At 42.6% G+C, this 23,637-nt stretch overlaps 1 protein-coding gene and 1 long non-coding RNA gene across 3 annotated transcripts in view; one reads left to right on the top strand and one right to left on the bottom strand.

Moving 5' to 3' along the window:
- LOC118644463 overlaps positions 1-21,943 on the top strand; it is a 31,799-nt gene extending 9,856 nt beyond the window's left edge. The window contains exon 2 of the long non-coding RNA XR_004962236.1: positions 1,071-21,943. This is a non-coding gene — a long non-coding RNA (uncharacterized LOC118644463). The remainder of the gene's footprint in view (positions 1-1,070) is intronic.
- The window catches only part of LOC105839886 (UPF0489 protein C5orf22 homolog), a 639,614-nt gene that overhangs the window by 176,696 nt on the left and 439,281 nt on the right, over positions 1-23,637 (bottom strand). The window lies entirely within an intron of this gene.

Here is a 23,637-nt window from a genome sequence, read left to right on the forward strand (position 1 = left end):
TTAAAAAAAGAACACGACGCAACAATAATATCAAAGGGAGGGAGGGACAAGCTGGAATACGTAATGCGCTAAGGACGAAGGCGCGCCATGGACCAAGCATGAAATTGAGTTTCGTTCTGAAATCGACTTTCGACAAAAAGCATTATCGGATAATATCTCGTGGGATAAAGATAAATTATGTTCAGTCAACGCCGTGATTATTTTGGGCGGCAGACATGGCCCGCCATTTTCGCCTTTAAATAATCTTGAGCACATTAATCTTGGAAATATGATTTAATTCACAATGAAGTCGTATTTAGTTTAATTTTGGAAGATCAAATATCGACATTATTGTGGCACTGAATAGTGCATTATACGCGAAGAATGCGTATTATAATTATAACAAGAATGTACCCGGTTTTCTTCCTTGAGTCACTGAATTATTCATTCATTTGTAGGTACATAAATGTGCTTGTACTCGCACATCGCAAAATCTCTCATGGCCCGAGAAATAAGTAGCATTAACAACGCATTCATTATACTAATTACTATTATAAAGCATTGTCATGCGTCAAGACCATGCATGTTATTTCTTTGCCTCGAAAAGAAAAGAGTTCATACTGCTTATACCTGGGCCGAATGTAGGGCGTAGGGCGGTGAAAGGGGTTCGAGAAAAATCGCGTGTAGAAGTTGATGGTGGTTGATTTAATTTCGATTCAGACATGTATCACGAGAAGCTAAGTTAAAGTATAATCGAACAAATATATTTCGAATATATTTTAAATACACAGTAACTCACTCTGAGTAACATAGTGATTTCTTTTTTCGTACTTTTTTAAAGATTTAATCAAAGATAATCTGATAAAACATGCCGATTACACGACTACTAAAACATATTTCTTTGAGAAGGAGGAGAAATTCTAGCAAGTTAGTTTGTCGTATACTTTCATGCGTAAGAACCACGAATACTTGTCGAACTTACGCTATGACCCAGGTGTATGCTATTATTAAGTTACAAAAGTTTGAAACCCGCTTCAATCGAAATGACACGACCGTCAAGATATTAATTTAGCGTTCTCTTTTTATTTCAGATTCAAAGCCCGCGGTAAGAAGATTGCAGCTGCTCAGTGGCACTGATCGGTAAGGTATAAGGATTGGAAAACCGTTAAGCCGTAAGCTATATAACTAGTTTTAATAGAAAGTAATAAAAAGCTTGCGATAGATGTGCCCCGTTTTGCTCGGCGGGACACTGAATATTTTCACAAGGCAGACGACGCACGGTTTCCGTGGAACATTCGATTTGATTTCCAGACGGCAAACGGATACTTTCTTCACGACACTTTTCTCTAACTTATTGTTTGCCTTTGCGAAATTCAAGATTCAAACTTTATATCGTCTGTAAGTGATACCGTGTAATTCTATGATGATCGTATCGGGTATCAATATCGAGTGAAGCTTCGTCGCGCGATTTTGTTAGAGCTGCAGCTTGGGGAAATGTTACGCGGCAGCGTCGGGGCTAAGAGATCGAGCCGAGCCGAACGAAGAATCCGACAAGACGGTACGTCCCTGCCTTCGGTGGGCAGATAGGGTATAATCATACCGAGTTTCGTATCTCGAGGGGGGCCACGGGAAGATGGTCCAACATCTGCCGCTGCAGGGAATCTCTGCCCACATGCTGGCCGGGTCGCTCGTACGCGCTACACACGCGCACACGCGACGCACACGTGTGTACGTGCGGCAAAAAGTGACGTAGGTACACGGTGGGACGTCATGTAAATTCATTCGAAACACATGGCAGGGCGGCTCATGGCGGCGCGGCGTTCCTCACGCGCGCAAAGGGCTTCGGAGAGAGAAATCTCTCTCTTCGCGAGGAGAGCAGGCCGCGCGGAAAAACAAACGATAACTTCGGAGAGACTTTCAACTTCGCGTGCCCCTCCCGGTAGTCCCGTTATTCCGTGCAACGTCGCTGCGACCGGGCGCGGATAAATTTGGACTTCTTTTCTTTCACGGGGGTAACTCGGCAATGCGATATTTCAGTCGGTCACAAATCGTCGCGGTTTTCTTTCACGAAGGACGAAACGTTTAATGGCAACGAAATGACAATCCCGTTGAAATTAATTCAAGAGAGAATTTGCAGTTGACAGCGTTGAATAAACCGTAATATTCTACGTATCTGAATATGTTTATTAATCAATATAATTAATAAATTTTTGTATGTCATTATAAATTCAGACGATGAGAACTATCATAATTGGTATGCCGGCTAATTATGCATAATATAAAATATCGGCTTTATTAAAAGATAGTTTCTGACGTACCCTGCCACGAATATGTTAATTGGTTACTTCATTATTTTAATAAATATGTTCCTCTTTTGTTGTAATGTGTATATACGCATAAATTTATTACATCCTCGTGAACATATTAATTAGTTGCAATTTAATTTTAATCGATACATACTTATCTTTGTTATTATCTGCACTAATAGCCTATACGTTATATCATTATATTCTGCACAAAATAAATCTGTGCTCTTAATAATTTAATTTAATCGCGATAGCGCACGTGATCTTTTTATGAAGTATATTTTACGCAAAATATACCAACGGTACTGTATAATTGTTGGAAAAGGAGGAATCAATTGAAAAAAAAAGAACAATGAAACTCGCGCGCATTACAGAAGTGTTCCTAATTAAAGTCATCAAGCCAGTTGAACAATTATCATTAACTGCGTACTACGTTGCCGCAACGCTTACAACAACCGTCACGTTTACTGCCACTGAAAATAGTTCGTTCGATTTCACTTATATCCGCATAACACCCTTATTATAAGCAAAAAAAAGTAGGTATTGGACGTGCAGTATATTAATGAAGAAAATAACTTCTTGGTAGTTTAAATAAAATTACAATCACCTTGAAAGAATGAGATACTGCAAAAAAAAAAAAATTAACTAGAGAGATGAGCAAGTGCAAAGAGCAAAGAAAAAGAGAGGAGGATGCTGTTGTTCGGAGCGACTCCCAGAAGGGAGAGATAGGGGACAGCTCGGTTGTCGCGTCGTTCTCTCTTTTTTTTTTTTCACGAGAAAGAAATGTCTTCGTTATGTTCGGCAAGCCGGAAGATAAAAAGGAGCAAGGGCCCTTTCGATGAGAGTCGATTTCGAAACGCTTGCAGCCGCGCCACGTAAAGAGTGCTGCGGCACAATAAAGATAACGATTTACGTTTGACTTTATCGTCGGGAAACCAGGGCCAATGACTCGATGAACCCAACTTCGTATTCTCGATGCCCGCTTGGTGTCTCCTGAATGTCAAGGTAGCGTCGAAATTAAGTCGCAAAGCAGTAACTAACAGCTAATTAACGCTAACATAATTAAATAGCTGTAAGTTACGTTCATTTCCTTTAATATTCAGATAACTTTGAGCATCATACAGAATAGCTTTGTCCACATAAAACAGATGACATCTTATAAAATATTCTGGAATTAATTGCGGTTAAATGCATTTAAAAAGTAATAAAATAGAATTATGCTAAGTAGAATTTATTAAATTCTATTAAAAACTGGATTGTTATATAATGAAACTTTTATGAAGATATATTTTGGAATATCACATGATGTTATCTTAATTCTGTCATTACCGAGTCACATTACGATTATTAATTATACTTTTGATGTATTTAGCAAATTTTAACGAAGAATAAATTACCTTGTATGATGTGATCAAGATAGTCGATCAATTTTTACGAAAAATACGGCTAATAAAGATAGTGGAGATTACAATATGTACATAAGAATTTTTAAGATATACCTTTATTTGAAAAAAAGAGGTTTTAAGATCTCTGTACGACTGTGTGAATTGCGCGTTGGAACGGGCCGTATTTCTCCGTGAAATTTAACGAACCCTCTCGCAATGGGACACCATTAAAAAAATTCTTAAGCGTCATGTCGTAGAACGCACGCAATGGTGATGAACGAATAAAAGAGAGAGAGAGAGAGAGAGAGAGAGAGAGAGAGAGAGAGAGAGAGAGAGAGAGAAGGGATATTAAAAGGAAAAAAATAAACAAGAAGAAAGAACGACAACGTCGCGAGGTATTTCACGCAAACTTATGCAAATACAGGGCAACGCGCACATATCGCGCAGTTAAGTAATGTTTACGACTATGATGCAGACAACATAATTTATAATTCTTGCATATAGACCGAGGATAATATTTTTGGAACAATAATAAATGACAGAGAATTTTAAGTAGATAACAGAATTTAAAGCAAATTGAAATAATTGATCTGCTAGATATTTCTTGACGATTTATAAATTCTATGTAAATAAAATACTTGAGAAATAAATAATTAGATGTATTATAGATTAAAAGGATTAAATTTTAAAAGAACAAAGTTAATGACGACACATGATTAGTTTCCTTAATTTTTAAATATCTCTTAAATTTAGATAATGATTTATATATTTTTTTAATAGCAATCGTAGAGTTTGTAAAATATTCCGCGCGCGTACGGAATACTAAATTTTCCTCTCTACTTCTTCAATTCATTCACATTGTATTGCACTCACGCACGATTGTTTACCGTTTTTTTCTTTTCACAAGGCAAGAAGAGACATATCGCACGCATATAGACAGTTTTAATTATTTAATCTGACATTGAAGTGCATTTCCGTCGAAAAAGTTTGTGCCATGGTAGAAACTCGAAAATGCATTTCGTGCACGTAACGAACTTAAATGACCAGAGCGTGAGCACACCGGTTGCCCCGCGACCATTATCAGATCAATAATTACGAAGGAGAGCCAAACTTCTCGAACTTTGCACTGTTTCTAACAAATTCATATCGCCACCCGGTTTCTAACTTCTCTTTGTATATTGATAAAAGATGTCGGCGATCCTTGAAAGAGGATTATTAACTAGACGACCAGAAGTTTCCTAAGTAACTTTAGTTTCTGAAAATCTATCAATTTTATTTTCAGATCCATATCATATCGAAAAGTGTATGAAAAGCGACAAAAGCCTAAATAAACGTAAGAACCGGTTTCTAATAAAAAGTTTGAAAAACGATATTACAGGTAGATCGTTGCACGGTTTTAATTTAGCATGACGCTGTATTCTATGCGCAATAACTGCGTAGGCAGATTGGGCCAATGCAATCTTGATTGACAAACAACTGTTGCGGTGCATAATTATTATTCACCACACGTTATGGCATGTTCCAAGCCGCGAGGCGGCGGTGCCTAGAATCGATATTCTCAGGTTAACCGTACATCCACACACACACATATATACGGTGTAAGGGACCGTTCATGGCGTTGATCGTCACGTCCCCCAATTAAGGTCTCGAGGTCGTTAACGAGCAAAATAATTAGGCTATACACGCGGATGACGAGGACAACGCGGTTCGTTAGTCTGTCTTCCCTGTATAGTGATCCTGCTATCGTGCTACATCTAGCAAGACGATTAACAACAAAAAAAAAAGATGTCAGACGTATCCTTCAAGTAGTGGCGGGACATATCGTGAATTAATACGTTTGGTGGAAGACTCGTTTTACCAAATGCCTGCGTGCAAAACTGCTGCGTACGGAAGAGGCCGCGGTATTCGCGTGAGGGACAATTTTCAAAGCAAATAATTGATTGGATCTCTCTTCCTTGTCAGCGCATTACGCTCGAGCGTATTGTTACTTCGCGAAAGCACAGAAAAAAAAACTTTGCCCCGATTCATCATTGGTAGATCGAGCACGCTCGGTCACGCGTGTCGCGTTACAACCGATCGCACAATCACGCCTCGCTGCTGTCTTGCATGATCGCTGATAATAATTAGATTCGATCGGAAGTTTCATCCGTCCAATAGCGAGCTTTAGGAGTTAAAGCGCAGTGTTAACGAAACTTTAACGTCGAGTTAACGACGCGACACGCTGAGCCGGTAACCCATAAATGCGCGGATGCCAGGGGTTAAAAGCGAGAGGGAGAGAGAGAGAGAGAGAGAGAAAGAGAGCTGCGAGAGGGACGAAATGCGAGAGGGAAGGGAGAAATCTGTGAGCGCCACCCTTTCGTATGCAAATCCCGGGACACCTGGAGCCAAAGGCCGCATGCAAATCGGAGCTCGGGCCATCTGATCGGGCAGAACCTCCGCCTCTGAACCGGTCCGTGTTTTTTGCGAGCCCCGAAAATCGCACGTTTCTCTGCCATATTTTTTTTTTTCACGGTAGTAGCATACGTCGCTGGGAATTCGACTCGCGAAATTCAGTGCGAACACATCATTATAACTTCGCCGCGAACTTGCGTCGCTCGACAGTTAAATTTATGCAAACAGATGTGATGATTACTAACATTTAATTATTTTCCTCGTCCTCTCTCTCTCTCTCTCTCTCTCTCTCTTTCTCTGTCTTTCTATCTTTTTCTTAATAAGTGCAATTAATATAAAAATATTTTTTATTCGTTTCAATCATTCCTTATAGGCTCGATGACAAATTGCCATTTGCCCACGATCACGAGTCGCTCAGGGATCGAATCGGAGCAAACGATAAGCACATAATAACCGATATATATCTAAAATGACTCGTTATTACGTCAGATGGCTGATTTAAAAATTGGTACGCTCCATTAGCCGCAAAAAAAATTGTTAATGGCACGACTGTGACGAGTGCGACATGGCGATCGCATAAATAGCGATTGCTTCGAGCCATTGATTAATATCGGGCGATTGAAGCCATCGTGAATATCATCCGTTAAAATGATACCGTGCAGGAACGCACCAACGCGCGGCGCGGCGCGGCGCGGCGCGCGCGCAACCGTTTTTTTTCCCATTGATTTATTTCGCGCAAAAAGCGAGAAGAGCGCATTTATCGGACGGTGATTATCTGCGCCAGTAGCAGCACGCCGCGCCCCACCGTAATCATTAATTATCGCGCGCAGATAAATCGATTGCGCGCGTCCCTGCGCGCGCGACAACGGCGCGAGTAACGGCGCGGTTCGATACGGTGCGCGCGGCGCGCGGTGCGGGTAAAAATGCGAACGACAGCGTAAGAGAAGGTGTAAACCGGTGTGGCGGTGGCAGCGGCGACGGCGGCGGGCGACCGATAACGCGGGAGGAAAAAAAAAATAATCGCGCGACGATAACGCCGATGGAAATATTATTGTTTGCGCACGCCACATTCCTCACGGGCGCGCTCGCTGCACGGTGTGCGTGCCTCAAAAACTTATAGCTCCGCACGGTCCTCTCGTCGTAGTTTGTCAATGTTGACAGTATTTAATTAGGAAAATTTTCGGGTGTGTACCGTACAGTGTTTTATCGCATAACGACGTAACGATTACACTCTGTGTTCTTGCGTGTGCGCGTGCGCGTGTATGTGTGTGTGTGTGTATACGTAAAAAGATACGCGTAAACAGGTGTACGTGTGTGTACGAGGAATAAATTGTCCTATTGTAAACGCGGATATATGTATACCGGGGTAACAGAAAGTTTTTCAGCACGCGATCCGCGTAACTCCAATTAACGGCGGCAGTTGTTCGCTGGTAGGAAGATCCCGCGCGTCTTTATTCGCAATTTATTCCCGATAGTGCCGGGAACGAGGTGAGACGTTATACCCACGGTAACGGTTCTCGTTATCGTAAGGGGCGGTAGTTTCAGTTATAAGCGCGACTTATGCCACGTATTATATCGCGCTAAAACCCGTATCTTTGATAAGTCGACGATGCTTTTAACGCCGCACCGAGGCTAATCCGATCTGAGGCTAGACGCCAGCTGCGCACGCCGCCCGTGTGCTTCAAGCGCGTGCAAAATAATTGCGCGCTTATCACCAAGCGCTTATCCACCTCAACCCGTCTCGGGAGAAGATGGTCGGCGAAGACGCGATCCGCGAGGCAAGACGGACGCGTGAAACGCGCACGTATCGGCCAGTCAGATCGTTATCGTTAGCCGTCGTGTTTGTCAGACTCGCCTTCTTCGTTTTGCCCTGCTCTCTTTTCTTTCTCTCCCCCCCCCTCCCCCCTCTCTCTCTCTCTCTCTCTCTCTCTTCCGTTTGCCTTCCGCGATACGCCTAATCGCGCGATCTGAGTCGCGGCGTTGCAGCTTATCCGCGAAGACGTCGCTTCGGCGACGCCGACGCTGCCGCGTGAGCCAACGCGAAGCACAGCAGAAACATGAAGCTTCGACTTCTCCCGTTTGCGCGACGTGAATTTCGCTTATCGGGCAGGTAATCGGTTTTCCCGATGGTTTAAAAATGAACGTTGCGGACAATATCATTATTTCGGAGCGCGCGCGGTAAACGTATCCGAACGCGAAAACACTTAGACGCGGCAGAATGTATTAGTTATCGCTAAACGCTTTGTATCGCATTACGTTTTCTTTACATATACGTTAAAAACATGTTTAGATTATCGTGATTTGTCGTCAGAAACGTGGTAAGCAAAAGATGTTTACTTGAATATGGAATACCTCTTCTTGAATAAAAAAACACAGTTTTGAATAAGAATATTAAAGAATAAGCATAATATTTCTGCTAAAGATTATCAAAATTCAAAAATTTTATGAAAGTCGTTTGACTCAAAAGAAATATGTGATTGAAATTCACACTCGCGCTGTTATTTTTTTTTAAGTTGATTAGTCGGCAAAAACAGTTTTTAGTTTGCAAATTGCATATTTATCACTTTTCAATTTATGTGAATTATAATACCGGGTAACTTGTATTCGTACATCTATTGAAGTAATTCAATGAAATGAGAATCAATTAGCACCGTGAATTTATCAAAATCAATTTCCTTCTTCATTTTCCTTTAAGGATTAATCTTGGATCATTGAAACTTGATTTAAGAGATTCGTATCGACTTGATATTTATCCGTATCTTTCAGTGAAGAAATAAATTAAACGATGACGATGTAAAAACTACAACTTCAACTTTAAGTACATTATTCATCGTTCGACGTGTTTCTCTTACGTTTCTCTCAAAAAAGTGAACCCTTCGTGACTGCGATAGATAGAAGCGCGGGAAAATAAATTCTCGTGACAAAAAAAAAAGAAAGATTTTCTATCGCAGAGTCTTTAACGAAGAGATAATCCGACAGAGTTTCTCCCCCTTCGGCTCGGACATTCCCCCCGTCCCATCCTCTTCGCGTCTGCTCCTCTAATCATTCAATCTGCCCGGTATCCTCTCCGATGTCATTGCGTCTATCGAGAGCACCCGTGCGTGTCGGGTGTACGCATGCACGCACGCTCGGCCAAACGCTGAAGGACTGCCGCGCCGCGCAGGTCAGCCATCTTGGCTGACGTCATCTCGCGCGTCGAGCACGCAACCGCGAAATGCCGACTTCCTCGTTGCGATAGCACACCTTACTTTTTATTACTCCTTTCCCCGATTCTCTCCCTCGTCTATCCTTTGCCCGGCGCCCTCTTCCCCTCCCTCCCTCCCCCCCCTTCCTTCACGTCGAGCCGATCTCTCTTTTTTTTCTCTCTCCTCTCGTTCCTCTCTGCTCCGTCGTGTAGCATGTACGCATCGTCGGCGCGGCGTCGTGTGCAGACGTTCGCGTTTTGGTTGCGAAACGAAGCGAGACACCCCACCCGCGATACATGTAAAATGGCGGAATTTAATAGAAAGGCGCTATTCGCCGGTCGCAGTCAACCGACTGGAAGCCGAGGCGGTCCACCGATCCTTATCGCTCTTATTTCTATTCCGTTCCTGTACGGAGGGGAAGGATTGCGTATCGATTCCATCTGATTTCTTATGATCTACATGTGAATTTCGCGGAAGCACGCACATTTGAGGATTTATAGTCCGCGTCCGGTCGCGATCTCGATTTGCGACAGCGGAAGACGAATGTTGCTCGATTGGCTATGAATTAACATAGATGTCGCGGCCGACAGGAATTTATAGTTGACTTAAACGCCCGTGCCGGTTAATTTTTTTTTTTTTTTGAGCCCCGCGGTAGAGCGTGTCTAACCAAAGCATTCGGAATTTTCTGGTTTAACTCTTTCTGAAACACGCGTTTAATTTCGCGACACCTGGACGCTTCATGCTGCCGTGCACATTCAGTTAAATAAACTGCAGTATTCGCTTCTTTAAAATAAACAGCGAAGCTAAGCGCATAAAAATCATTATCAGATAATTATCAGCTAAAATTAATTTTAATCGAATAAAAATTGTTAATTTAGTTCTTAGTTTTTTATATATATCTAAAAAAAAAAATAAAAATAATATACTGAAAACGCAGCATTAAATATGGCAATATTAAAAAAATCATGTGTTCTCTCTCATTCTTTAGTACAGTTTGTAACTTTACACTTTATAGCACATCGTTTAAATTCCAGAAATATCAGGCTTATTATTTCGACCCCAACCAGCTTATTGATTAACTGATGGGGCTGAGTTATCGATTACCATAGTGGAATGTCAAATTAATATGGAAATATAAAAAAATTAAAAATAATGGTGATAGGCCATTACGCGGAACGCGCACTGTCGTCCCGTGTCGCGTGCACTCCCGTGTATTATTTCTTCAACTATAACACACACGTTTCCCCGAAGCCTGTAATAATCGGCGATAACCGACGGGTTGCCGCCTAAAGACGTTAATCGGCTATCAACCGGAAAAGTACTAGGCACGTGCCCGACGTTACGGGCGGGGACGCCCTCTCGAACCGACGTTCAAATTGACGTCGCGACGGTGCGCGCATCGCGACATACGGACGTCTAAATTTTTCAAGGCAACGAGCATTCCCGCTAATGATGATCGTTCGGCACGTCAAGCCGATATCACGCGACGTGACGCGGTAATTTGGATTCGTGCCGGGTCATTACTATGTTTCGCATTATAGGGACAAGTTCAGAGCCTCTCGAGTCTCTCTATCTCTTTCTCTCCCTCTCTATTTCTCCCGATCGACTACCAGTCGTGGTAGGGTAGGTGTTTATAACCGGTGTTAAATCGGGCTCTCTTTACGGAGCCCAATAAAACGCGGTACACGTCGTTCACTCGTCGATCTCCGTTCCGCAGGAACCTGTTCGTGATCCGGGTCAAATTGTAAAAATAGAACCGGGTAGAGGGAGAGGGGAGGCGAGAGGGACACGAAACCCCATCGCTCATTTAATATTTACAAAAATATGTTAATTTATTAATGTCCGGAGCTTTTTGCACCGATACCTTCGATTGGCTTCGCCTGCCACTTGAAAACCTGCTCCGTCGGAAGAAACAAGATCAAAATCAAGATCAATATCCAGTTGAGTTACTAATCGAATCTGCACTTCTGTATCTTTTTTTCTGACATCGCCTCATATACAATTAGCTACTCGATTCATGAGAAAGAAGATCGTGAGATCATGCCGGATGTGCAACCTTTAATATTATTCTCTTTGCTATCTCGTAAGATTCTTTTTTACAGAATAAAATAAGTTTCACTCCGAGATAAATTATATCTGCGATTTCATTTCGTTTCAAATAAATTTTTAGATTCCGAAACATTAGGTACAAAATCAATATCTCGAAAAATTTAATATAAATCTCTTCATGCATATAGTAGTAGTAGTAGTAATAGAAGAGGAGAACTATATCAGTCTCTAGATGTTAGATCTAAATCTAAAAAGTTTTTCTGTGACTCCCACTAAGGTTTCTTTTTCCTTAGGCTTAATATAGAAAACCTGAGTCCCAGATCTCCTTTTTAAGTTTGATATAGCTTCAGGTTTCAATTCTTATGCAGTTTTGGTCCTTAATAGAGCTTTAGACCTCCTTGGACCTGGTACAGTCTCAAATTTTTTGTAGCCTTCGGAAAATATATGTAGGGTGATCTTAGACCCAGGTATTCTTCATGATTTGCTACTGCCTTCCGGGAGATGGCGATCATATAATAAAAAAATCTGATATATTCTGGATTTAAACTTTGATTACAATCATCTTCATGTATGCAACTTAAATTGAAAATTTTTCAATCATATTTTGCTAACTGATCTTTTATTATAAAGCGTCTTCCTTTTACGAGAAGCAATTGGGATCACTCCCAAGGACCTGAGTGCGACGATTAATCTCGAGTGAAATTAACGATTCGCATGCGTCCGAGTTATGATTATCGTCGTGTCGCGCCCTATGTTAGGGGAATTACCCGTTGGTGACGGTTACTCGTCCGCTTTACTGCCTACCATGGCATAGCTCTCTCACTGTAATATGCTAATAGGTAGATGGTAGCTCTACCCCGCGTAACGACGGATCGTCGTATCGTGTTTACGAGGTGAGCCGACCCCGGGGTTTCCCCTCGTGTCCCCCACACGCGCGATGAGAGGAGAACCTTACGAGGATCGTCGAGAGAGTCATTCCCGTCCCGTGGTATTCGTTACGCTCCCGTAATTGCTGAACGCGTCGGTCGAGGCTGTCGTGCAAACCGATACGATGTGAAGCTTCATATGGGGACACGTGAGAACGGAATCGTTTATTGGGAGAAATCATAAAATAATCGGTTCGCGCGCGACACGGGACGTTTTTTCCACAACCATGAATTTCGGTCGATTTGTACACGAGCTTTAACTTTTATACGAACCAACTGTACCAATCGTATCATTTCAATTGTATCTCCGATTGATAGCAACGAAAGAGTTTATACTAAGCACTATACAAGCCAGGGGTTTTTTTTTATCCGCTAGTTTGATACCCCATACGACTGTCACGTAACGTGTAATCATTCACTCGCTCGTGGTGAGGGTTGAATCTATACACGAAATACAATACAATCTGAATTATCATTTGGAAATAAATGATTGCGTAAACAGGTACGTGTAGCGGGCAACGGTGGGAGATTCGCGCGGTCGTGCGAATCGCTCCCCCGTCAAGCAATATTGGAAACGAAGCAAAATTAATTAAACCGGCAGCGCTAGATCTGGATGCACGTATACCGGTTGCAACGATAATTAAAACTACCGACAGGACGAAAAATTTTTAATCAGCGGCACGACCGCGGCGCGGAGCGGATTGTCCCTCGAACGGCTCGGGATAATATGACACCGGCAAATTTTGATTCGGCGTTTCACGAGGACGAAAAATGATAGAGGAAAAAAAAAGAAGAAACCGCGGAGGGGTAGGGGGCAGAGAGAAATCAAAAACCCCGCTTGTTTGCGCGTATTGGAGCTAAACGGGGGGTTGGTTCGCTTCCGCACACAATTGTCGGGCCCGGACGATTGACCGAGAGGCCGAATGGTTGGGAGTTGCTGTAGCACGCGGGCGTGGTGCGCGCGATAAAAATGGCGCACGCTCGACGCGACGAGGGAGACTCACCCCCCCTCCCTCCCACCCCCCTTCTTTTATTCCCGCATAAATGCCGTGTGTGTGATGCACCCCCAACAGACCGCCCTGGACTACCCTGTCGAAAAAACACTGTTCCTCCCTCCCTCCTACCGCTTCTCGGCTTTCCTTCCTCTCTCTCTCTCTCGCTCGCCCCCTCCCACCCTTGCTGTTATCCCTTCATGGTCTCATTCCACTGCCGCCACCCTCGCGTTTTGAACCATCTACCCATGATTGGGAGGCACGAGCCTGTTTAACCCTCGAGCGGCTTATTATGCGGCAGTCGTATGAACGGGCGAATAGATGGATGGCACGAGAATGGTTTCGGCGTAGGCCGGGACGACAGATTGAAGGATTTTGGAGGGTTTCGGCGGTTTCTCGTGTCGCATTGCGAAGAGAAGAGGTTTCCTTCTTTGTGAGCTCAAGTGGACGAAGTGAACGTTGCGGCAAAGGCGGACGTGAGAGACCTGTTTTATGTTGTAAATGTCATCGATGACAAACGATTCGATTAAAGTTCTCAGGCTTGCCGATGACAGGGTTTCGTCTCGTTTCTGTACTGGCGCGATAGCGACGCGACCGCATACTAATCATGGCAATAATTAATTTGGATCATTAATTTGGATAATACTTTTAGTCTCAGCATATATTAAATGTTTATTACTACGATCAGAACTATTTGATGATAAACATCAAATGTAATTGATGTTTTGGAATAAAATTATTGTACTGTGAAATTTTTTCTAACGAGTCGAGAATTGATATCGTAGTGTGCTAATTGATATGAGCAATTTATGGGGTGACAGCGCAGGATGAGTTATAGTTCTCCCCGACGGCTTGTCATAACATTACAGCCATGATGGTACTATGGAATAGACACTAAAAGCAATCAATAATTAAGTAAGGTTATCCAGAAGTTCAACCGTTTGTCGCATTATGAGTCTGTCGTGTAATTAGAAGGGAAAATATATTTAAAATATAAAATGTTTTCCTTTAGAGGATTTGAAAAAATTATTATCTAATAATAATAGTTACATATTTTTACGTAATTAATAGCTAATCATTGATTAAAAGGAGTTTGTCAATTTATATAAAATTCACAAGGTGTGCATAAACATATATTCATATGTATATATTCAGGATTATTTTGCTAATAGATTTTAATCAAAATATATTAAATTTACGTTAAAAAATATTATACCATGATAATTTGTTTTTTCCAATTGATAAATAACGTGTGGATTGGTGTCACATGAGTAATTCAAGCAACCCGTGCAACATTCCGGACACCTGATGCCATTGTAAAAAAAAGAGAGCGTACGAGTGCGTATATAAAAAACGAGACCAGGGCGGTGAAGCAACGGGTAAAATCATCCCCAACAATCCCATTTCCGAGTGCAATAAACCAGACGATGGAGGAGGATGCTGCTGAGCAATAAACCGATCCGGATGAACATTTCGTCGTGTACCGAACGATATCGTATCTGAAATTCCACAGAATGTCCGATCGTTTCACGCATCCGTGACCCATCCGCCTATCAATGCGTTACGCACATATACGCATCTTTGTGAAGAACCGTATATTATTTTTAACGCGATAATGTTAATCTCATTATTTTATTTGAGGTGCAAGAGAATGCTTTATATTTAGAATGTTTATCAAATTTTTGTTAAAATATTTTTCCAGATATCTATATGCACTCTTGCTCTTTTTTGTTAATACGAAAAAATTTCTCTAAAAAAAATAACTTTAATAAAAGATAATGTAACATACGTTACGCATTTTATAATAATATTCGCTCGAAGCATAATTTTGTCAAAGTATGGCAAATATAAATATGATTGATAGGTCGGGAAAAGCTTGGCTGCACGAACTGACCGTTTTAATAGAAAGGATATATTCTCCGAGTATAGCTTTAAATAGCGAGACGAAGCGATATTTCGCCAGACTGACCGATGCACCGTACGTGCATGGCTTACGTGCCTGCAATGTAGAAAGGGTCATGCTCACGCACGAGAAAACCGATTATCTATTGCACCGCACCGGCCGCGTAGATAACTCCGGTCTAATGTACAATAAGAAAACGTGGTACGTGCGTTGCGCGCATTAAAAGAGAGGAGAACAAGAGAAATGGCGGGTACGAATTATTAAGATAATAATGAGGGAGAAAGCTGGCGGTCTGTTAGATCATAAACCAATGTCCCTGCTATTAGTTTAAACTCGTCAAAATAGTTGCTACGTGATTTCTAGAATCTCATGAATCAATAATCAACAACTCATATAAAGTTATTTTACGGCGGATTTTTAAAGAGAAGGATATTCTATTAACTGTGTGTGTGGAATTTCATTAATAAATTTTGGTGAGATGATGCGTGTTGAAAGATCCGATAAATTATAATACTATTAGAGCTGAAAAACGTATCTCTGGTTTAGATAAAGTCTCTGGATCTCCTTGGCTCTACCGATGTTCCGCAACGGTAACCGGCGATCTAAAATACATTCCGTTTGGTTCGAACGTTCGGTGCAATTTTGCGGGGCAATGGCGGGGAAAGGATCTCTCTCTCTCTCTCGCGCGCGCGCGCGATCTCTTTTAACTTTCCAAACGGCGTTTCGGTCGTAAACTCGAGATCCGTCCGTGAGCCTTGTCCCTGAGAATCTCTGTCCTTTGACTATCGCTATACAATATTCATGCTGCCGTGCCAAGTGTCTCGCAATAACTTAGTTATCTCACGATGATTGTGACTCAAATACGCGCATGCGGAATATTAATGCTGTCGGAAAGAGCGCGCGCGGCGTTGCAATATGCACGGGGACGCGGCGCGACGCGACGCGACGCGTCGCTGCGTCGCTCTGCGGCTGCAACGCAAACCGGGGAGAATTGTGACGGCGCGAGGGGACGACGCGAGGGCGGACGGCCCCCATTGCAATTGCGTTCTCCACCACCGCGTAGCCGCCGCGTTTACGTAGTTGGACCGATGGACCGGTTGGCTGTACTACACCAGGGGTGTAATGGGCAACGTGCACGCTGTCGATAGTTATTGCTTTGTTATTGGGCCGGGTGCGACGCGGGACGGGACGGAACGGGACGGGACGTGTCCGGACGCCACCGGAGCGACGCGGCGCCGAATATTGCGCGCGGAGGTTGTTTTATTGGAAATTTCCCGCGGCCCACTTCTGGATTTCCGCGATTTTCCCGTTCACGCGGACGTGACGACGCGTGCCAGCCGCGCGCGCGGCGCTTTTCCACGTTCGCTTTCTCCCGGCGCCCGCTTTTGCGCTTTTTTTTTTTTGCGCCCTTTTTGCATCCTCTCTCTCCCTCCCTTTTTTGCAAGCGGCGTCCTGTAAAATCCGGGGCTTCCGAGTAAATCCGAGTTTATTATTAAATCAAAGCTCGTAACACGACACGCGCGCAAACTGGTTTTTTTTTTTTTTTTTTTTTTAAAGAATTTCTGGGTCACTAGAGATGATTTCAAAGTGTTTCGTGTTTTCTAAATATGAAAAACGTGAATTGAAAATAAAGAATTTCGCGAGAGTGCAAAAATATGAACAAATGTTTAAAGCTGCGTTAACGTAGTGAAGAATAGAAATGCAAACGGAGAACAAAGCGATGATACATGTAAAATCGTAATTGCCAGGTAAAGGTTCGAAAAACAGTTTGAAATAATTCCATCGCTAACGTGTCTGGATTTACAGCTGGATTTCATCAAAAAGCCCGATAGGGGCCTTTCTACGCTAACAGTTTCCTCCATTTTCGGAAGAACGTTCGATCCAATTGGATCCAATCACGAACGGTAGGGACGTGCGGCTGCACGTGGCTTAATTGATTTGATTTCGAGGGGGTTTTCATCCCACTTTCGACGCGTACTTCCCTGCAACCTGACATTAAACATTGTGTAGCACCCCCCCCCTTCCCCTCGCTCTTTCCCTCCTTTCTGCTTTGCCTTACCCTTATGATTTTTCCAAAAGGTCGCCCAGGGTTCTGTGTGCTCGCACATACATACATACACATATACATACAACACGCGTACGTGCGTATAAAATCGAGAGCTTCTAATACCATCCATCTTGCGTTCAGCAATTACATTTCATTGTAATATTTAAGAATGTACGCTTTTCTGTATAGTTAATAGTATAATTCAGCTACTTTATTCTACGAAAGAAACGGGGAAAAAGATCGGTGAATCGCATGTCATGAAGCCTCTTTGTGAATGCGAGCGCGCACCAGACGCCATTATAATGCCCCTGATTGTATTGTACACAAGTTACATGTCTCCTGATTGTATTCGTCCATCGTGACTGAGTAGCTTCCATCTTGTTTCTCTGAATGCAATTGATTTCGAATAAATTACACATAATGAAGGAGAACCATTGCTTTATGAAAATGCAGCCGACTTTCGTACCCGATTTTCTTTGCAAGAACTATTCTTTGCCACTAATGATATTAAGATTACCAAATGATATTTGGATGAATAGTTTTCAACCTTTTTACGTAAAAAGGTTAGGCGATTTCCAAATGAACTCGATCCTTTTTTTACAAATCATTATTATTTATTAATTCAGCCGCAATTTATACCACTAATATTAAGTAAAATTCCAAAAAATGTAACCATAATAAATCAATTATAATTAATAAAACTACAGTCAGCAGTTAACAGATTTTAGCTTTAAAGACGTTTACTTGAACTTTGAACAATAATTTTATTTAAAATCTCGAGTGGGAAACAAAGATTTATAGCTTTTTTTTATCTTTTTTTAAAGAGGTAATTTTGTGATGATATCAGGCTTTTAAAAAAAACACGGTCTTTTATGTGTTAATTACCGTATTGTGCTAGAGTCGGCTAATCGCGAAATGATGAGTTGTCATAGCAGAAAACCGCAATTGCTCATGATGATTCCACGTTTCGTCACACGTTTGTTGCAAAATCTAATTTAGAGCGTACGTACCATACGAACATACCGCATGATAGTCGCACCGGCGTCTGTACGACTAGAAGCAAATTGCGAGCGTGGGGCCGATTTCATCAACGTTCGCGCGAGTATATCATCGATCTCTTCGCCTATTACAGGGCCCACCGAACCTAGGTTGCCAGTACCGGAAACCACAAACGCGAATGATGATTCACTGACTCGTCATACGCTCGTTACAAAATCTAATTTAAAATTGAGATGATGTACGAGATTAAGGCGTGGAAAGTTCTGTCGTGTTGCAAGAAACCACTATAGCAATTATACTAGCTTCGTCAATTATAATCTAATTGGAAAGGCGTAAAAAACCCATGCTACGTAACTCTAAGCTTTTCAGATTTGATATGTTTAGTTTTTATTCAATGAAACGAGAAATGCGTGTATCCACGCTTAATTAATTATTACATAATATACATAATCCCTAGTTAGCTACTTTTAAAATGTAATTAATTGTTTTCATTAATTGTTGTCCATGATTAGTGGTAGGTATGTTAAGCAGTTAGTTAGAAACAAAGGGAGCACGGAGAAAAGAAATTGTGCGTCGCGTCTCGTTCTACAGTGTAATTTTCAATATCCAGCTTATTAACCCGGAATAATACCATGTCTCTTGAGCTTTAACCCTCCTTGAGATTACACGACTTGTCGACGTATTAGTAGTGGTAAATCCAGCATAATACGTATATATATCCGAGCGAAATCTTATTCATGTCTCGTATTGCTGGGGTGAAAGGAATGCGCATAGTCGTAAATTGAAAAATTACGAAGAATTACGAAATAGTAGAGACAGCGAGTAGGCCAATTATTTCAATTAAAATTTCTAACATAGAATTTTACATAGGTTAATGTTTTATGTTCAATCATTTTACATAGGTTAATGTTTTTTAATCAAATTATCCAGTGACGGAGTATTAACAATTATAAATCACGCATATAGTGTTACTCATTGTTTAAAGATTTTCTGATTTATGACAAATTTTAAGTTATATATATCTTTGAGAAAAAAACGTTAACAGCATATAGTAAAATACCAAACTCATATAACATAAAAAATAATTATAAAAAATTATTTTTTATTCAGGTACAGCACAAATAATGTAACACTTTAACACCCATAAAATCGCTTAATTTCACGATGTAAAGCAAACGAGAAATTCATCGGCGTTTTTTTTGTTCGGCTGAAGAAATCCAAACAGGGAAGATTGGCAATGAATGTCGCGCGTTCACAACTCCGGCCGCGTGACTTCGCCGGCCTTTCCCTCGCGCATCCTCAAACGGAGAAAGTCCTTTTCCCGTCCCTTCGAACTCAGGCGCCTATCTATCCACGACCACGTAGGCGTTTTTATGCGAACATTCCCGCGTCCCCTAACTCCGCCGTCTCCTTTTCGAGAGCTCGGGTGTGCGAGGCGAGTATTAAAGTTCTGTTTTACGTGCCGTTCGCGGAAATGACGAATCTTCCGTTCTTCCTCTCGTACCTCTCTTGGCAGGCAAGTTAATGGTCGAGGCTTCCGCGGACTTTCATAATTTCGAGGGAGACGAATCTCCTTCCGGGGGACGTTTCGAAATCCCACTTTTTTTTTCCCCGCTTCCGCGGAGCCCGAGCTTCGCGAGAAGTTTGATTGCTACAACGCATACCGCGATGTGTCAGGAGGATGTCAGCGTTCGGCTTGTACGCGGGGGAGACAATTTTGGATGATGAACGATATACAGTTAAGAAGCGTTACGTTATGCGCGCGCGAGCAGCTGGCCGCTCTTCTCCATCGTTCATAAGCACATTTGCGCATGAAATAGCGGACGGCTCACGTCATTGTGTAAATTTATCTAACGAATTTCGAATTATTAGCTGGAATAACTGTGCGTCAGTAATTTGTTAGAGTACTATTAATCAAGTAACGCTAAATGAAGAGCGGCACTAAAAATAGATTTGTTTGTACGATCATGTCATGTTATATTCGACATGACCGAGCGATTACGGCGGTCATCGAAAGGAAAAATTATCTTGACAGTGAAAAATTGGTTGAGGGTGAGGGATCTCATGACTTTCAAATTCCTTCGGATAATTCAGAGAGACATTACAGCGACAGTAATAATTAATTGATTTAATTCGCAAAGCTCGTCTCCGCCATTGAAAATAGCTATTCCTGGCTATTTCCGGAATCAAGATTATCGGCGGTAGAGCGTAGTCGTAGGGACTACTGTGCAAGTTAAACATGTCAGTATCTAATAGACTTGTCTTTTTTTAGCTGCACTTTTTGCACTGTTTGCACTTTCCGCTGGCTTTCCATTTACATTGGAAAGATAAAGAGAAAGGATGAACGGCGCAAGAAGGTCCAAGCTAAACAGAACAGACCTTGTATCTCTTTCTACTTGATTCGTGCCGATTATCTTTGCAAGACCGATATTTCACGCCTCTCCTTGCGTCACAGGAAAGACACGTTCTACGTTTAACCGCTTTGCCGCGCGCGGCGGTATTGTAACAACGAGCAATTTTCGTTCGCCGGTGAACGGGCGGGCACCTTGCTATTTCACCTTGAAACCGGTCCAACGGTGCTTCCCTTCGGCTCCGGCCGCCGATCGAATCGAATCTCCATGTCCGATCTCTCGTTCACCCGTTCGAAACGAGTTCCATCGCGCGCACGGCTACGCGCGGGGAATGATTCGCAAGTACCGGTGTTTACTCGTGCGGTCATCTTCTAAATTGCGACGCGTTTATGACCGCGTGTCGATCCGGTGATCAATGCGGAGGCTAAAGAAAAAAAAAAAAAAAAGAAAAAGGGATTATTGCTACGCGGCCGCTCGTATTTCGTGAGCTGCCGGCGAGAGGAACAGTAATATCCATCTTTTATGTTCGATAATTAGACGCGTCGGGAAGAGGCGGACGGGAGAGGAGAAAGAAAAATAGCGCTCTTTATCGAGCATATTTTATCTGAGGGGACGCTAATTCGTTATTCTATTCGGTTTCAACGACCGTTGATGCAATTGCATGCCGGACTTATATGGACACGGCAGTGCTCTCTTACATAATTAATCGCCGACGAGTGATCGATAGATAGAATAACTAATTATCTTTATCTTCGGAATTGTTCGCCAACGCGGTGCGAACTCATAATTGCCGTTCTCGCGATTCTCGCGGTCGTCCATGCGGTCATTATCAACAAGCCAGAAGTAAAGTACAAGTAGCACAAGCTATTCGTTATTAGACATTCGCCATATATTTCAAAACGTGGCCTTCGCGCTTCCGAAAATTCGAGCGCGGCCCGCGGGAATGCGAAAGAGGAAGAGTCAAGAAAAAGAGATCGCTCGACAGTGATATGTAATGTATCTGGCATGACAAGGCGAGAGCAATTAAATGTCGCCGGATGCAGCTGCAGGCGATTGCGTCATCGGAGCTACTTTGCAACCTTGATCTCTCCTCGGAGGGGTCTCTTCACCGCGGTTCCCTCCTCCTCTCTCTCTCTCTCTCTCTGTATTTATCTCTATCGTTCCTCCATCTCTGCTTCCCCTCGTCCCTTTTAAAACTTCAACCGTCCAGCCGTCCTCTCTTTGGCCGCGATGATCGGCGTTGTCGTCGGATTCTGCCGTTTGCATTCTGCACTTGCACCGCGACAACTTCTGCACCTTTTTACGACCCGCGAAAGATGTAGCGACGTTTTACGACCACGCATGCATGCGGGAGAGCGGCCATGCGAGAGAGAGAGCGCGCGCGCGCGCGCGGGGTCCTTTCTAAAACAATAAAGAAAAAAAAAAAAAAATTCCACGACAGTCTAATAAAAAGTCACGATCCTATCCCGCCGTTTAGGATTTTACGATGATGCGTGCGGCGTTTTATGGTATGTCGAAGCGGAAGCGTCTATCGATTGGCCGGCCCACGATCAGCAGCTAGCCAGCCCGAAGGCGCGCCGCGCATTAAAAACGCTGTTTATCTTACGGGTTAACGAGTGACTTCTCGAGAGCGGGTTTCACTAGGCGCGTTACACCACGCGATCACCTTGTCCCTGTGTGGTTGACGAGAGAGAATAAATTAATAATTTAATAATCATCGAAAGAAGTGACAGGTTAACCTGTTGCACAAAAGGTTGTCGCTGACCTTTAGAGAGAAACAGCTTTTGCCGTCACCGCTTTCCGGGGGCATCGCGAGCCTCGATCCTCGATCCTCGCGGCGACGCGAATTACAAAAACGCGTGACGAAGCGGACCCTTTTTTGTCGCGTTTTCGGTCGCGTCGTGATACTCGCGAGGAATCGTGGGACCCGTATAACTGCGTGCCACAGCTTAAGCTCTTTATATTAGCATTGCCGTTAAGAGAGCAAATTAACAATTTAGTGATCACCGATGGAGTCGGTTTTAGAATAACACTTCCGCCGTGTCCACTTCTTCGGTGCCCCCGCGTGTCTTAACGCGAGGCAACGCGCTACAAAAACGCGTAACGAAATGAACCGTTTTTTTGCTATTTTGATGAATTGTAATCATTTGAGACTTGTTGAACCGTTCCATAGTTTAAACTCGTTATCCTTGTGTGCTGTGACGGCTTGAGGATATATTTTCATGTGCCGTCCAAGTTTATTGTGATTTAGAGTCAAAGTACATTACATACACTTATTGTTTTATTTGTCGTCGCATTACGAGAAATTGAGGGAATACGTGTAAATGGGAATTATACGGGATAATATACGGGGGGATATTAATGATAAACTTAATAGACAATGCCGTAATAAATAAAAAGATGATACGTTGGGAGGGAGATAAAAACGTAGGAAGAACCTACTGGGAAGCTATTTTGTCAACTCAGTCAATTTAGGATTGGTTCAAATTAGGGTCAGAGTGGTCACGAACATGGATGCGGGCGCGTAAAATCTCCTCTCAAGAGGGAAAAAGAAGTTCCCACGAATCGTGGCAAACGTTGTCAGAGAGAAGCGGCGGTCTTCGTGCGCGACGAAGTTTCTTCGTCTTAAATTCAATTCACACATGGTTAAACAAGCGTCACGTTTCTCTCTCTCTTTTTTTTTTTCACACAATCGTACTGTCACCGTCGTTGTCGAGTCAAACGTGATGGCTCGTACCCTTTTTAGAGCCGTACGACACCACATTTATTGCTCTTTTTCCAAGAATAACGAGCGAGAAGGGAGCCACAGTAGTAGAACATTATTAGTTTTTAGTGCTCTCAACAATGTAACATTCCATTTTGCTTACGAAACCGCTGTAAACGCTATAAAACTTGTCTGCACAATAAAGGTCTACACAGCAATAACGTATCGTATTCCTTAATGGACGCGATAGGTTAAAAAGAAAATCGGACGTGCTAGTAAAACAGTCCCCGCTTTTATTTTTGACGATAACAGACCCGCCCGATCGATACCGCCGAAATAACTTTAACTGCAAAATTTACTTCTCGTCATATGTCAAACGAATTTCAGGCAGGCGTCAAAGATTGAATATCGACTTTTGTG

This window comes from Monomorium pharaonis, chromosome 2 (genome assembly GCF_013373865.1).
Source record: "Monomorium pharaonis isolate MP-MQ-018 chromosome 2, ASM1337386v2, whole genome shotgun sequence".
In the NCBI taxonomy this organism is placed as follows: domain Eukaryota; kingdom Metazoa; phylum Arthropoda; class Insecta; order Hymenoptera; family Formicidae; genus Monomorium; species Monomorium pharaonis.